Source organism: Arachis hypogaea, chromosome 11, assembly GCF_003086295.3.
Source record: "Arachis hypogaea cultivar Tifrunner chromosome 11, arahy.Tifrunner.gnm2.J5K5, whole genome shotgun sequence".
Taxonomy (NCBI): Eukaryota; Viridiplantae; Streptophyta; class Magnoliopsida; order Fabales; family Fabaceae; genus Arachis; species Arachis hypogaea.
The window spans coordinates 59,164,207-59,180,924 of record NC_092046.1 but is presented as its reverse complement, the minus strand read 5'-3'; the positions used below and the strand labels follow the sequence as shown (position 1 = coordinate 59,180,924).

The 16,718-nt window shown below is 39.4% G+C and overlaps 2 non-coding genes across 2 annotated transcripts; both read left to right on the top strand.

Moving 5' to 3' along the window:
- The first annotated feature begins 4,867 nt into the window (after nucleotides 1-4,867).
- LOC112724431 (small nucleolar RNA R71) lies at nucleotides 4,868-4,971 on the top strand. Its single transcript, XR_003163593.1, has one exon. It is a non-coding gene; the product is annotated as a small nucleolar RNA R71 (small nucleolar RNA).
- A 10,269-nt stretch (nucleotides 4,972-15,240) lies between these two features.
- LOC112726130 (small nucleolar RNA R71) lies at nucleotides 15,241-15,347 on the top strand. The gene has a single exon (XR_003165196.1). It is a non-coding gene; the product is annotated as a small nucleolar RNA R71 (small nucleolar RNA).
- The last annotated feature ends 1,371 nt before the right edge of the window (nucleotides 15,348-16,718 follow it).

Here is a 16,718-nt window from a genome sequence, read left to right as displayed (position 1 = left end):
CTTGTTTGCATGTAGAACGGAAGTGTTTGTCAGGCACGTGTTCATAAGTGAGAATGATGATGAGCATCACATAATCATCACATTCATCATGTTCTTGGGTGCGAATGGATATCTTAGAAGTGGAATAAGTTGAATTGAATATAAAACAGTAGTACTTTGCATTAAATCATGAGGAACAGCAGAGCTCCACACCTTAATCTATGGAGTGCAGAAACTCTACCGTTGAAAAATACATAAGTGAAAGGTTCAGGCATGGCCGAATGGCCAGCCCCCATGATCTAAGAACTAGGCGTCCCAAGATGTCTAATACAATAGTAAAAAGTCCTATTTATACTAAACTAGTTACTAGGGTTTACAGAAGTAAGTAATTGATGCATAAATCCACTTCTGGGGCCCACTTGGGGTGTGATTGGGCTGAGCTTGAAGTTTACACGAGCAGAGGCTTCTTTTGGAGTTGAACGCCAAGTTGTAACGTATTTTTGGCGTTCAACTCTGGTTCGTGACGTGTTTCTGGTGTTTAACTTCAGACTGCAGCATAGAACTGGCGTTCAACGCCCTTTTGCGTCATCTAAACTCGACCAAAGTTTGGACTATTATATATTGCTGGAAAGCCCTGGATGTCTACTTTCCAATGCATTTAAAAGCGCGCCATTTTGAATTCTGTAGTTCCAGAAAATCCATTTTGAGTGCAGGGAGGTCAGAATCCAACAGCATCAGTAGTCCTTCTTCAACCTCTGAATCTGATTTTTGCTCAAGTCCCTCAATTTCAGCCAGAAAATACCTGAAATCACAGAAAAACACAAACGCATAGTAAAGTCCAGAAATGTTAATTTAACATAAAAACTAATAAAAACATCCCTAAAAGTAACTAGATCCTACTAAAAACATACTAAAAATAATGCCAAAAAGCGTATAAATTATCCGCTGATCACAACACCAAACTTAAATTGTTGCTTGTTCCCAAGCAACTGAAAATCAAATAGGCTAAAAAGAAGAGAATATACTATAAATTCTAAAATATCAATGAAACATAGCTCCAATCAGATGAACGGGACTTGCAGCTTTTTGCCTCTTGAATAGTTTTGGCATCTCACTTTATCCATTGAGGTTCAGAATGATTGGCATCTATAGGAACTTAGAGTTCAGATAATGTTATTGACTCTCCTAGTTCAGTATGTTGATTCTTGAACACAGCTACTTTATGAGTCTTGGCCGTGGCCCTAAGCACTTTGTTTTTCAGTATTACCACCGGATACATAAATGCCACAGACACATTATTGGGTGAACCTTTTCAGATTGTGACTCAGCTTTGCTAAAGTCCCCACTTAGAGGTGTCCAGGGTTCTTAAGCACACTCTTCTTTTGCTTTGGACCTTGACTTTAACCGCTCAGTCTCAAGTTTTCACTTGACACCTTCACGCCACAAGCACATGATTAGGGACAACTTGGTTTAGCCGCTTAGGCCAGGATTTTATTCCTTTAGGCCCTCCTATCCACTGATTCTCAAAGCCTTGAGATCCTTTTTATTTACCCCTGCCTTTTGGTTTTAAGGGTTCTTGGCTTTTTGCTCTTGCTTTTTGGTTTTAAGAGCTTTTGGCTTTTTCTGCTTGCTTTTTCTTTTTCTATTTTTTTTTGCCATTTTTTTTCTACAAGCTGTCTGTATTCACTGCTTTTTCTTGCTTCAAGAATCAATTTTTATGATTTTTCAGATTATCAAATAACATTTCTCCTTATCATCATTCTTTCAAGAGCCAACATATTTAACATTCTTAAACAACAACTTCAAAAGACATATGCACTGTTCAAGCATTCATTCAGAAAACAAAAAGTATTGTCACCATATCAATATAATTAAACTAGTTTCAAGGATGAATTTGAAATCATGTACTTCTTGTTCTTTTGTTTTTAAAACATTTTTCATTTAAGAGAGGTGATGGATTCATATTCACTACTTTAAGGCATAGACACTAATGATCATGTAATAAAGACACAAACATAGATAAACATTTAACATAAGAAAACGAAAAACAAAAAATTTAAGAACAAGGAACGAGTCCACCTTAGTGATGGTGGAGTTTTCTCCTTGAGGAACCAATGATGTCCTTGAGCTCTTCTATGTCTCTTCCTTGTCTTTGTTGCTCCTCCCTCATTGCTCTTTGATCTTCTCTAATTTCATGAAGGATGATGGAGTGATCTTGATGTTTCACCCTTAGTTGCTCCCAATAATTGTGTGGAGGAAAATGTATCCCCTGAGGTATCTCAGGGATCTCTTGATTTACAGTCAAATATTCTACCACTGAGCTATAGACCCTTGAAATGAATCTCTCCATCTCCTATGACTCGGAGGTGGAAGCTTTTGTCTTCCCTTTGCTCTTTCTAGAGGTTTCTCTGGCCTTAGGTGCCATCAATGGTTATGGAAAAACAAAAAAAAGCTATGCTTTTACCACACCAAACTTAGAATATTGCTCGCCCTCGAGCAAAAGAAGAAAGAATAGTAGAAGAAGAAGAAGATATGGAGGTGAGTTGATGGTTTGAATTTGAGTGTGTGGGTGTAGGTAGGTTGTATGATAGTTTTAGGGGAGTAATGGATGTGAGTGGTGAAGGGTTCTTAGGAAAGGGTGATATAGGATTATGAGGAGGTAAGGTGAGTGGAGGTATGTGGGGATCCTGTGGGGTCCACAGATCCTGAGGTGTCAAGGATTTGCATCCCTGCACCAATTAGGCATGTAAAATACCCTTGCATGCAATTCTGGCGTTTAAACGCCGAATTGATGCTTGTTCTGGGCGTTCAGCGCCCAGATGCAGCATGTTTCTAGCGTTGAACGCCAGTTCTATGCTTGTTTCTGGCGTTCAGTGCCAGCTTTCCTCAGTGTGCATTCCTGGCGTCTGAACGCCAGGATGCTGCTTGTTTTGGGCATTCAACGCCAGATCCATGCTCTGTTCTGGCGTTGAATGCCAGCCAGATGCTCCTTACTGGCGTTTAAACGTCAGTAAGTCCTTCCTCCAGGGTGTGATTTTTCTTCTGCTGTTTTTTATTCTATTTTTAATTTTTTTGATTTATTTTGTGACTCCACATGATCATGAACCTAATAAAACATGAAATAACAATAAAAATAAAAATAAAATTAGATAAATAAAAATTGGGTTGCCTCCCAACAAGCGCTTCTTTAATGTCAATAGCTTGACAGTGGGCTCTCATGGCTCCACACAGGTGATCAGGTCAATTTTATAGACTCCCAACACGAAACTTAGAGTTTGGCTGAGGCCTCCCAACACCAAACTTAGAGTTTGACTGTGGGGGCTTTAGTTGACTTTGTACTGAGAGAAGCTTACTATGCCTCTTTTCCATGTTTACAGAAGGATGACCTTGAGTTTTAAACACAAGGGAGTCCTCATTCAATTGAAGGACTAGTTCACCTCTGTCTACATCAATCACAACTCTTGCTGTGGCTAGGAAGGGTCTTCCAAGAATGATGGATTCATCCTCATCCTTCCCAGTATCCAGGATTATGAAATCAGCAGGGATGTAAAGGCCTTCAACCTTTACTAACACGTCCTCTACTTGTCCATAAGCCTCTTGTCTTGAGTTGTCTACCATCTCTAATGAGATTTTAGCAGCTTGCACCTCAAAGATTTCCAATTTCTCCATTACAGAGAGTGGCATGAGGTTTATTCCTGACCCACGGTCACATAGAGCCTTCTCAAAGGTTATGGTGCCTATGGTACAAGGTATTAGGAACTTTTCAGGATCCTGTTTCTTCTGAGGCAATCTCAGTTGATCCAATGCATTTAGTTCATTGGTGAACAGGGGAGGTTCATCTCCCCAAGTTTCATTACCAAATAAATTGGCATTCAGCTTCATGATTGCCCCAAGGAACTTGGCAACTTGCTCTTCAGTAAGATCTTCATTCTCTTCAGAAGAAGAATACTCTTCAGAGCTCATGAATGGCATAAGGAGGTTCAATGGAATCTCTATGGTCTCTAGATGAGTCTCAGATTCCTTTGGTTCCTCAGAGGGAAACTCCTTATTGATCACTGGACGTCCCAGGAGGTCTTCCTCCTTGGGATTCACGTCCTCCCCTTCCTCCTTGGATTCGGCCATGATGGTTATATCAATGGCCTTGCACTCTCCTTTTGGATTTTCTTCTGTATTGCTTGGGAGAGCACTAAGAGGGGTTTCAGTGATCTTCTTACTCAGCTGGCCCACTTGTGCCTCCAAATTTCTAATGGAGGACCTTGTTTCATTCATGAAACTCAGAGTGGCCTTAGATAGATCAGAGACTAAGTTTGCTAAATTAGAGGTATTTTGTTCAGAATTCTCTGTCTGTTGCTGAGTGGATAATGGAAAAGGCTTGCTATTGCTAAACCTGTTTCTTCCATCATTATTAAAGCCTTGTTGAGGCTTTTGTTGATCTTTCCATGAGAGATTTAGGTGATTTCTCCATGAGGAATTATAAGTGTTTCAATAAGGTTCACCCATATAATTTACCTCTGCTATTGAAGGGTTTTCAGGATCATAAGCTTCTTCTTCAGAAAATGCCTCTTGAGTACTGTTGGATGCAGCTTGCATTCCATTCAGACTCTGAGAAATCATATTGACTTGCTGAGTCAATATTTTATTCTGAGCCAATATGGCATTCAGAGTATCAATTTCAAGAACTCCCTTCTTCTGAGGCGTCCCATTACTCACAGGATTCCTCTTGGAAGTGTACATGAACTGGTTATTAGCAACCATGTCAATGAGTTCTTGAGCTTCTGCAGGTGTTTTCTTTAGGTGAATGGATCCACCTGCAGAAGTATCCAATGACATCTTAGCTAATTCAGACAGACCATCATAGAATATATCCAGGATGGTCCATTCTGAGAGCATGTCAGAAGGACACTTTTTGGTTAGTTCCTTGTATCTCTCCCAAGCTTCATAGAGGGATTCACCTTCTTTCTTTCTGAAGGTTTGAACATCCACTCTAAGCTTACTCAGCTTTTGAGGAGGAAAGAACTTGGCTAAGAAAGCCTTGACCAGCTTATCCCAAGAGTTCAGGCTATCCTTAGGTTGAGAGTCCAACCATATTCTAGCTCTGTCTCTCACAGCAAAAGGGAAAAGCATGAGACTGTAGACTTCAGGATCTACTCCATTAGTCTTAACAGTATCACAGATCTGCAAGAATTCAGTTAAGAACTGAAAGGGATCTTCAGATGGAAGTCCATGAAACTTGCAGTTTTATTGCATCAGAGAAACTAATTGAGGTTTAAGCTCAAAATTATTTGCTCCAATGGTAGGGATGGAGATGCTTCTTCCATGTAAATTGGAATTAGGTGCAGTAAAGTCACCAAGCATCCTCCTTGCATTATTATTATTTTCGGCTGCTATCTCCTCTTCTTGTTCGAAAATTCCTGTAAGGTTGTCTCTGGATTGTTGTATTTTAGCTTCTCTTAGTTTCCTCTTCAGAGTCCTTTCAGGTTCAGGATCTGCTTCAACAAGAATGTTCTTGTCCCTGCTCCTGCTCATATGAAAGAGAAGGGAGCAGAAAAAAAATAATAGGGATCCTCTTTGCCTCAGTAGAGAGAGGTTCCTTTGTGTGAGTAGAAGAAGAAAGGGAATAAGAGTGAAGAAGAATGGATAATCCAAACACAAGGGTGAGGATAGAAGCAGAGATATGAAGTGAGGAGAAGTGTTAGTAAATAAATAATTAAATAGAAGAAGATGAGAGAGAGAAGTTTTCGAAAATAATCTTTTGAAAAAGAGTTAGTGATTTTCGATAATTAAAGGAGGAATAAGATTAAAATCAAAATTTGAAACAATTAGTTAATTAAAAGAATTTTGAAAATAGAGGGAGACAATTTTCGAAAATTAGAGAGGGAAAATTAGTTAGGTGGTTTTGAAAAAGATAAGAAACAAAAAAAAATCAATTAGTTAGTTGAGAAAAGATTTGAAAATCAATTTTGAAAAGATAAGAAAATAAGAAGTTAGAAAAGATATTTTAAAAATCAAATTTTTGAAAAAGATATGATATGAAGAGATATGATTTTGAAAAAGATAAGATAAAAATATATTTTTTGAAAAGATATGATTGAAATTAGTTTTGAAAAAGATTTGATTTTTAAAATCACAATTAATGACTTGACCCACAAGAAATCACAAGATATGATTCTAGAACTTAAACTTTGAATCTTTTTTAACAAGCAAGTAACAAACTTGAAATTTTTGAATCAAAACATTAATTATTGATAATTTTTTCAAAAATTATGAGATAAAATTAAGAAAAAGATTTTTGAAAAATATTTTTAAAATTTTCGAAAATAAATAAGAAAAATGAAAAAGATTTAATTTTTGAAAAAGATTTTGAAAAAGATAAGATTTTTAAATTGAAAATTTGATTTGACTCATAAGAAACAACTCAATTTTAAAAAGTTTTGAAAAAGTCAACTCAAATTTTCGAGAATTTATGAGTGAAAAAGGAAAAGATATTTTTTTTATTTTTGAATTTTTAATAAAGAAAGAGAAAAACATGAAAAAGACTCAATGCATGAGAATTTTTAGATCAAAACAATGAATGCATGCAAGAACACTATGAATGTTAAGATGAATGATGCGGGTGGAAACTGTCTCTCAACAAATTTCCTTTGGCAAGTGTACCGAATTTGTCGTCAAGTAAAAACTCACAATAGAGTGAGGTTGAATCCTACAGGGATTGATTGATCAAGCAACTTTAATTAGAAGAATGTTCTAGTTGAGCGAATCTAGAATTTGGGTTGAGAGTTGCAGAAAATAAAATGGCGGGAATGTAAATAACAGAAAAGTAAATGCTAAAATTAAAGGACTGGAAGCAGATGACTGAAAATAAATTGCAGAATTGTAAATGGGAATGGGGGATTTGCTCATAAAAGTAAATGGCAGAAATTAAAGAGAATGGGTAAGATCAGATATGGGGAGTTCATTGGGCTTAGGAGATGTTGCAATTCTCCGGATCAAGTTCATTTTCATCTCTTCCTTAATCAATGCACTCATTGATCTCCTTGGCAATCTTAATTGATTGAATTACAATTTCTTGCAATTCAATCTCTCAAATCTTGATCAATAGCCAATTCCTTGGTCAATTGCTCATGAGAAGAGATGAAGTATGGTCACTGATTATACCACATGCATTTCCCAAATCAAGTATTGAGAGGGTTATAGTCACATACCCATCCAAACCCAATTTGGTCCAGCATGAGAAAGCATTTCTAGCTTGATCTCTTCATTCCTCTTTCAAGGTTCAGAAGAGATCCAAGTTTGAATAGCTTCTTTTCCAAGATAACTACTCAATTGGATGAAGATCGAAAGCTTTCAAGTAAAATCAAGAGAAAAGATAGAAGAAGAATAATGAAAATTAGTATTGATCCATCAAATTACAATAGAGCTCCCTAACCCAATGAAAGGGGTTTAGTTGTTCATATCTCTAGAAAATAAAAACAAAGATGGAGAATACATCATAGAACTAGAAATTGCAGAGAAAGTAAAATACAGAGAGTAGTTCTCTTTTTTTTAACTTCCAGAACTCCTTCAACAATTCAAAGCTACTCCTATATATACTACTTCTCTCAGCTTCTAGTTGGCTCTTCAAGTCTTGGGCCATTGGATCTTGAGTTTGAAGCAGTTCTCTTCTTCATTTGGGCTTGGCTTTACTTGCAGAGAGAAAATGTGAAGTGGGCAGAGACTTTAGCTCAGGACGTTAGGGGTGTTAACGTTTAGTGAAAATATGAGTTCGAGAACGTTAGTGACAATCAACTTTCTTACTAACGTTCCTAAGTAAAAGCCACGTTAACTTCAACGTTAGTGGCACAAACGTTGCCACTAACATTGCCTCTAAGTCCTTCGCACACGTTATTGAGACTTAACATTCCCAATAACTTTGAAAAGCCCCTTTTGTTCCCACGTTAGAGCCCACGTTAACTTAGTTAATGTGGCTTTTTAACGTGGGCTTGCCATCCTTCGAGAACGTTAGTGACACTCAACATTGTCACTAACGTTCTAAGGTGCCCCTATGTCTCACGTTAGAGTCCACATTAACTAGGTTAACGTGGCTTCTAACGTGGCCATGCTTAGCCATCTCCAACGTTAGTGACAATGTTGAGTGTCACTAACGTTGGCCATTCTTTCACTCATCAACGTTAGCTTCCACGTTAACTAAGTTAACATGGAGGTTAACGTGGCTCCTTGGGGGGTTGTGTGGTTGCTTCCAACGTTAGTGACAATGTTGGGTGTCACTAACGTTGTCAACCACTCTTGCTTCTTACGTTAGCTCCCACGTTAACCAAGTTAACGTGGGAGTTAACGTGGTATATTTCTCCTTAGGCCAACATTAGTGACAATGTTGAATGTCACTAACGTTGGCGTTTCTCCCCCTTTCTAACGTTAGAGGCCACGTTAACTAAGTTAACGTGGACTCTAACGTGGCCAATTATGAGCATTTGCCAACGTTGGTGACAATGTTAAGTGTCACTAACGTTGGCTCAACTTCCCCTCTCCACGTTAGAGTTCTCATTAACTTAGTTAACGTGACTCTCAACGTGGTCAATGATGGCTTCGAAAGCGTTATTGGCAATCACTTTTCTCATTAACTTTGCAAGTTACCTCCCATTCCTTGCTTCCTTTGGTCCTGAAATCAAGCAATAGAGTGCATCAAAGTTCTAGTACAAGTCATGGGTAATGCAACATACAATTTGTCACTAAACTCATGCAAAATCCTCATGAAATAATGTAAGATGCACAATGTATGCTTGAATCAAGGTGTAAGTGAATATCTACCCAAAACTAGCTTATATCCTAAGGAAATGCATGAAACTAACCTAAAAACAGTAAAGAAAAGGTCAGTGAAACTGGCCAAGATTCCCTGGCATCACAACACCAAACTTAAAGCTTGCTTGTCCCTAAGCAAGTACTGGAACAAGAGAATGATGAATGGAATGCCAAGAGCAATGAGTCATTCTTGTGGAAGTCATATTACTGATTTTATGGTGGTTTCATGCATAGCAACTTAGGTTCATTCCTGGCTTTCAGACCTTTATCATGTCTTAAAACACTCACTTTGCTTACATCCCATGAAACTTTTATTCATTGATCCCTTTATTGTCATTTCAGAGCTTATTGGTGTTCTTAGGCTAAGTGCTCTGTAAGGGGACAACTTTTTAAGATAAGCTTTCAGCCAACACTCCCGAACCAGTTGGTTCAAGGTGCTAGGTGTTGAAGCACCCCTAAGGACTTACTCCCTCAAGTCTCTCCCCCATACATACACACCACAGGCATATAGTTCATTTATTTTCCTTCTTGAGACCTTGGTGTCTAGCACCTCTTTGGGTTACTAAATGCTCTGTGGTGAGGGTTACTCTTGATAATGGACTTTCAGCTGATAATCCCGGGTTAGTTAACCCAAGTTACAAGGTGATAAAGCACCCCTAAGAGCTTATTCATCCAAGTAGATCCCTCACACAGGAACACCACAGACACATATCTTAAGATCAAAACCATTGGTGCCTAGCCTTATTGCTTACTCTTTTTCTTTTGTTTTTTTCCACTTTCAATATTCTTTTCTCTTTCTCTTATTAGGATCTTGTCATATACTTAGTCTCATGAGTATATTCAAAGCAAAGTATTCAGGCCAGATAGTTGTCATCCCACCTTATGGTTGAACCAACTTAGCTAACTTATGATCATACCACAAACTCATGAATGTACTCCATAGTGTGAACTCCACTCTGGTCTTTTGAAACATAAACATTCTCTCTTCATTTGATTAAAAGGGACAAGCATGCAAGTAAGTAAAGTAAGGATGCAGTGAAATAAAGACTAGTGCACATAGACCTATTCAGAACTTAAAAGACAGAATTTAAAAAGGGTTCAACTACGAGTAACTACAAATCAAAAGTGCATTCGGACTTCCAACTTTCAACAATTCTGAGTACAATGGAATTAAGTAACAATACAACCTTCGGGTGATGATTTCTGGTTGCCCTTTCTCTTTGTCATCATCCTAGTTTTTTGCTGCCTCGCTTCTTTGGGTGGAGGTGCACCATTTCCTCATAAGATTCCTGCAAGGTTACTGGAAGTTGCTTGTTCCCAAAGCACTTGAGACATAGTTAGCTTGCATGTATGCTGGTGCTTTTTGAACTCAATTTGGTGTGTGAACACCAAACTTAGTTCCTTGCCCAGTGCAAACATTGCACATATGCAGAGAACCCCATATCTTGTTGTCAACAAAGGAATGATCACCTATAGTCTAACTACATCTAAGTGGTTTCTCTTGATTGGATGGAGCTAGCAATGTTCTTTTGGAGTGGAGTGTAATTCTAACCAATGTCCTTTGGTGGAACACCAAACTTAGAATTACACCATCACTCTTGGATTGTTCTGGTGTGGAACACCAAACATAGCTCCTTACAATACAGGGGAAACGACTTGTGATTTTTTATTGAAATAAAGATGAAAGTGAAACTACCTGAGGTTGGGTTGCCTCCCAACAGAGCGCTCTTTTATCGTCGCTAGCTCGACGAGTCCTTAATTACTTGAGATGGTACTTTACTCTGGGGTTTTCCCCCATGTTGTCCAGATAATGCTTGAGTCTTTGTCCATTCACTGTAAAAGTCCTCTCTGAACCTTCATCCGTGATTTCGATGTGGCCATATGGTGATACTTTCGTAACCATGAAAGGTCCGGACCACCTTGACTTGAGTTTTCCTGGGAACAGCCTTAATTTAGAATTGTAAAGGAGTACTCGCTGCCCCTTTTCGAAACTCCTGGGCGCAAGATGCATGTCATGTTTTCTCTTTGCCTTTTCTTTATACATCTTAGTGTTTTCATAGGCTTGTGACCTGAATTCCTCCATTTCTTGCAGCTGCAAGATCCTTTTTGCACCAGCAGCAATGCTGTCAAAATTTAGTATCTTGATAGCCCAGAGAGCTTTGTGTTCCAGCTCCAGTGGTAAATGACAAGCCTTCCCATAAACCAGTTGATATGGAGACATTCCAAGTGGAGTTTTGAATGCTGTTCTGTATGCCTAATGAGCATCATCCAGCTTCTTCGACCAATCCTTTCTAGATGCACCCACATCTTTTCCAGGATCCTCTTCAGCTCTCTGTTGGATATCTTAGTTTGCCCACTTGTTTGAGGATGGTAAGGTGTGGCTACTTTGTGTTTTACCCCATATCATAGGAGGAGAGCTTCTAGTGGTTTGTTACAAAAGTGGCTCCCTCCATCACTGATGAAGGCTCTTGGGACTCCAAACCGGCTAAAGATATTCTTCTTGAGGAAGTTCATGACTACCTTGTTATCATTAGTTGGGGTTGCAATAACCTTTACCCACTTGGAAAAATAATCCACTGCTACCAGGATGTACTTGTTTGCATATGAGGTTGGGAATGGTCCCATGAAATCTATTCCCCACACATCAAACAGTTCCAGTTCCAAGATGAAATTTTGTGGCATGGCGTTTCTTTGGGGCAGGTTTCCAGATCTTTGGCATTCATTGCAGCTTTTTACTAGTTCCTTGGCATCCTTGAAAAGGGTGGGCCAAAAGAATCCGCTTTGTAACACCTTTGCTGCAGTTCTGTCCCCTCCAAAGTGCCCGCCATAACATGAACCGTGGCAATTCCACAGGACTTCTCTTCCTTCTTCTTCCGAAACACATCTTCTAAGGATTCCATCTGAACATTTCTTGAAGAGATATGGCTCGTCCCAAACAAAGTATTTTGCATCATTCATGAGCTTCCTTTTTTGATGTTTATTGATCCCTAGGGGTAATGCCCCAGTTGCCTTGAAATTTGCAATATCTGCAAACCATGGTACTTTGTGAACTGTCATCAACTGCTCATCAGGGAAGAGCTCGTTCACATTTGTATCATTTCTTCCACCTTGATCATGAGAGATTCTGGATAGGTGATCTGCCACCTTGTTCTCCACTCCTTTCTTGTCTCTGATTTCAATATCAAATTCCTGCAACAGTAAGATCCACCTTATTAGTCTTGGCTTTGATTCTTGCTTGGCAAACAAATATTTAAGTGCTGTGTGATCTGTAAAGACAATCACTTTAGCACCAATGAGGTATAATCTAAATTTGTCAAATGCAAAAACTATTGCTAGCAACTCCTTTTCAATAGTGGTATAATTTCTTTGAGTTTCATTAAGGACTTTGCTAGCATAATATATCACACGAACTAAGTTATCTTTCCTTTGTCCTAACACTGCCCCAACTGCAAAATCAGATGCATCACACATCAATTCAAATGGTAGGTTCCAATCAGGTGGGGAAATGATAGGAGCAGAGGATAACCTCATTTTCAAATGTGCAAATGCTAGCATGCATGTTTCATCAAAGATAAATGGTGTATCAGATACAAGAAGATTGCTTAAGGGCTTGGCTATCTTTGAAAAATCTTTAATGAACCTTCTGTAAAAACCAGCATGCCCTAAAAAACTCCTAATTGCCTTGACATCACTGGGTGGGGGTAGTTTTTCAAAAAGTTCTACTTTAGCTCTATCAACCTCAATGCCTTGGTGAGAGACCTTGTGACCAAGGACTATTCCCCCTGTCACCATGAAGTGGCATTTTTCCCAGTTCAAGACCAAATTGGTCTCTTGACATCTTTTTAATACCAAGGCGAGGTGATGTAGGCAACTAGGAAAGGAATCTACGAATACCGAGAAATCATCCATAAAAACTTTAATAAATTTTTCTATCATATCTGAAAAGATAGAAAGCATGCAGCGTTGGAAAGTTGCAGGTGCATTACATAGCCCAAATGGCATGCGTCTATAGGCAAACACTCCATATGGACAAGTAAATGAGGTTTTCTCTTGGTCTCTGGGATCAACCACTATTTGGTTATATCCTGAATAACCGTCGAGAAAACAATAATATGCGTGCCCTGCAAGTCTTTCCAACATCTGATCCATGAATGGAAGGGGAAAATGGTCTTTTCGTGTAGCCTCATTGAGTTTTCTGTAGTCTATGCACATCCGCCATCCTGTGACGGTCCTTGTAGGTATGAGTTCGTTCTTCTCATTGATAACCACAGTGATTCCTCCTTTCTTGGGCACAACATGTATGGGGCTAACCCAAGGGCTGTTTGAAATTGGGTATATGACCCCTCCTTGCCAAAGCTTCATAACCTCTTTCCATACCACTTCCTTCATGATTGGGTTCAGCCTTCTTTGGGATTGAATGGATGGCTTAGCATCATCTTCCAACAGTATTTTATGCATGTATATGGCTGAACTGATTCCCTTCAAGTCAGCAAGGGTCCATCCAATGGCATCCTTATGCTCCCGAAGCACCTTGAGTAGCTCGTCCTCTTGATCTTGACTGAGGGATGAATTTATGATCACTGGGTAGTTTTCATTTTCTCCTAGATATGCATATTTGAGAGTGGGTGGCAGTGTTTTGAGTTCATGTTTGGGTGCTTCTGACTTTTCGTTCCCTTCATTTGGTGCATCTGGTATATGTATTTCTGCTGTGGCCACCTCTTCACTTGATTCAGATTCTTCCTCCACCAATCTCTCGTCCTCTTCAGGTTCTTCTTCTTCAAATTCTCCTGCACTTCATCCTCAAGTGCATCTAACCTCATGCATTCCCCCAATTGTTCTGGTGGGTAACTCATGGCCTTGAACACGTTGAATGTCATCTTTTTATTATGTAATCTCAGGGTGAGGTCACCCTTCTGAACATCAATGACAGCTCCAGCAATGGCCAAGAATGGCCTTCCCAAGATGATGGAGGTCTTGGCGTCCTCCTGCATGTCCAGCACCACAAAATCTGCTGGAAATATGAAATCTCCCACTTTTACCAGCAAATCCTCTACTATCCCGTGAGGAAATTTGAACGATCGGTCTGCCATTTGTAGGGCCATTTTTGTTGGTTTAGCCTCCTCAATTTTCATCTTTCTCATCATAGCTACTGACATCAAATTGATGCTGGCCCCTAAGTCACAAAGAGCCTTCTCTACTGTGATCTCTTCTATAATACAAGGGATCTGAAAACTCCCAGGTTCCTTCAGTTTCTGGGGTAGTTTATGCTGAATGATAGCACTACACTCTTCGGTTAGTATCACAGTCTCATTGTTCTTCCAGCTTCTCTTCTTAGTCATTAGCTCCTTCAAAAACTTGGCATAGAGTGTCATTTGTTCTATGGCTTCAGCAAAGGGTATGTTGATTTGTAGTTTCTTGAAGATTTCCAAAAATCTCAAGAACTGGTTGTCATCTTCCTTTATCTTCAATAGCTGGGGATATGGAGCTCTTGAGATGTTCAGTTGTGGCATCCCTTTTTCTTTCTGCGGACTTGGTGTGGGAGGTTGAACTCCATCTTGCTCTTCTCCCTTTTCATTTGAGCCTTCTTCTTGTGGTTTTTGGGGCAGTTCCTTCAGTTCCTTCCCACTCCTAAGTGTGATAGCTTGACACTCCTCCCTTTTGCTTGAATTGGCATCATAGCAAAGGTTGTGGTTAGGAAGCTGCTTAAATAGATAGCTGATTTGTGTCTCCAGTTTCTTGATGGCAGCATTTTGATTCTGCATGTTTGACTGCACTTCCTCTCTGAATGCTTTACTGTTTCGAATGTCTTTGCTTACTCCTTCAATTAAGGTTTCGATCTTAGAGAGCTTGTCATCAATTGATGGGTGATTCGGAGCAGATGTGCTGTTTTGGTTTTGATAAGCGTGTGGAGAAGTGTTGTTGTGGGGGTGTTGAGATGTCCTCTGTGTGAATTGCTGGTGAGCTACATTGTTGTTGGAGTTGTAACGTCTCTGGTCTTGGTTTTGATCTTGCTCACTTCTCCACTCAAGGTTTGGGTGGTTTCTCCACCCAGGGTTCTAGGTCTTGGAGTATGGATCATAGTTTTTCCTTGGTGAATTCCCAATGTAGTTGGCTTGCTCCTGACTACCCTCTGCTTCTTCATTCACTCCTTCTTGGGTTGTTGATGAAGTGGAGATTGCTGCTACTTGGTTCATCTCCATCTTCTTGGTGAGGTCAGCCAGCTGCTGGATAATGAGCTTGTTTTGGGCCAACAGAGCATCTACATTGTTTAGCTCCATTACTCCTCTTGTGTTCCCTCTTTCGGAAGCATAGAAATAGTCGTTCTCTGCTACTGTTTCAATAACATCTATGGCTTCCTCAATAGTCTTCTTCTTGTTCAAAGATCCTCCGGATGAATGGTCTACGGCCTTCTTTGACTCATAAGAAAGCCCTTCATAGAAAATGTGCAGCTGCACCCATTCGTTGAACATATCTGGTGGGCACATCCTTGTTAGGTCTTTAAACCTCTCCCATGCTTCATATAGAGTCTCACCATCTTGTTGCCTAAAAGTTTGGATCTCAGCTCTCAGCCTATTGATTCGTTGAGGAGGGTAAAATCTTGCTAAGAATTTGTTCACCACGTCTTCCCAAGTTGTCAGGCTTTCCCTTGGGAAAGATTCCAGCCACTTGGCTGCTTTGTCCCTAAGTGAGAATGGAAACAAGAGCAGTCTATAGGTGTCAGGATGAACACCATTAGACTTTACTGTGTCACATATTCTCAAGAAGGTGGTCAAATCTTGATTGGGGTCTTCTTGAATACCTCCTCCAAACGAACAGTTGTTCTGAACAAGGGTGATGAGCTGTGGTTTAAGTTCAAAGTTGTTGGCATGGATTGTTGGCTTTTGGATGCTACTTCCACAATTGCCTGGGTTTGGATTGATGTAAGAGCTCAAAACTCTTCTATCCTCCCCAGCATGATTTGCTCTACCTCCTCCCCCATGGTTGTGATCCTCTTCTTCATGATGGTTTTCCATGTTGTCTTCCATGTTTGGTTCAAAGAATTCCTCTTCTTCCTCAGCACCAACCACTTTCTTTCCTCTTGCCTCCCTCCTTAATCTAAGGAAGGTCCTCTCAGGTTCAGAATCGAAGGAAGTTGAAGCCCCGCTTCTTCTCCCTGTCATACAACCATCAAGTACAAGCAAGAAAAGATAGGTGCAGAAAGTATTTGTGTCAGAATTACTGTTAGTTGTGGGTGATGCAATATATCAAACAGTTAGTGGGTTAGCAAACAGAATTAAAAATAACAAAGAAAAACAAAAGAGTAGAGGGGGAAGGGAAGAAGTTTAACTAAAACAGAAAGTAAATCACTCAAACAGAAAATGAAATTCACAAAATAAAAATGCTCAATCTAGTGATCTTCCAATTTGATCATTGTTGATGCATAATCAATCCCCGGCAACGGCACCATAAACTTGATGCGGGTGGAAACTGTCTCTCAACAAATTTCCTTCGGCAAGTGTACCGAATTTGTCGTCAAGTAAAAACTCACAATAGAGTGAGGTCGAATCCCACATGGATTGATTGATCAAGCAACTTTAATTAGAAGAATGTTCTAGTTGAGCGAATCCAGAATTTGGGTTGAGAGTTGCAGAAAATAAAATGGCAGGAATGTAAATAACAGAAAAGTAAATGCTAGAATTAAAGGACTGGAAGTAGATGACTGAAAATAAATTGAAGAATTGTAAATGGGAATGGGGGATTTGCTCATAAAAGTAAATGGCAGAAATTAAAGAGAATGAGTAAGATCAGAGATGGGGAGTTCATTGGGCTTAGGAGATGTTGCAATTCTCCGGATCAAGTTCATTTTCATCTCTTCCTCAATCAATGCACTCATTGATCTCCTTGGAAATCTTAATTGATTGAATTACAATTTCTTGCAATTCAATCTCTCAAATCTTGATCAA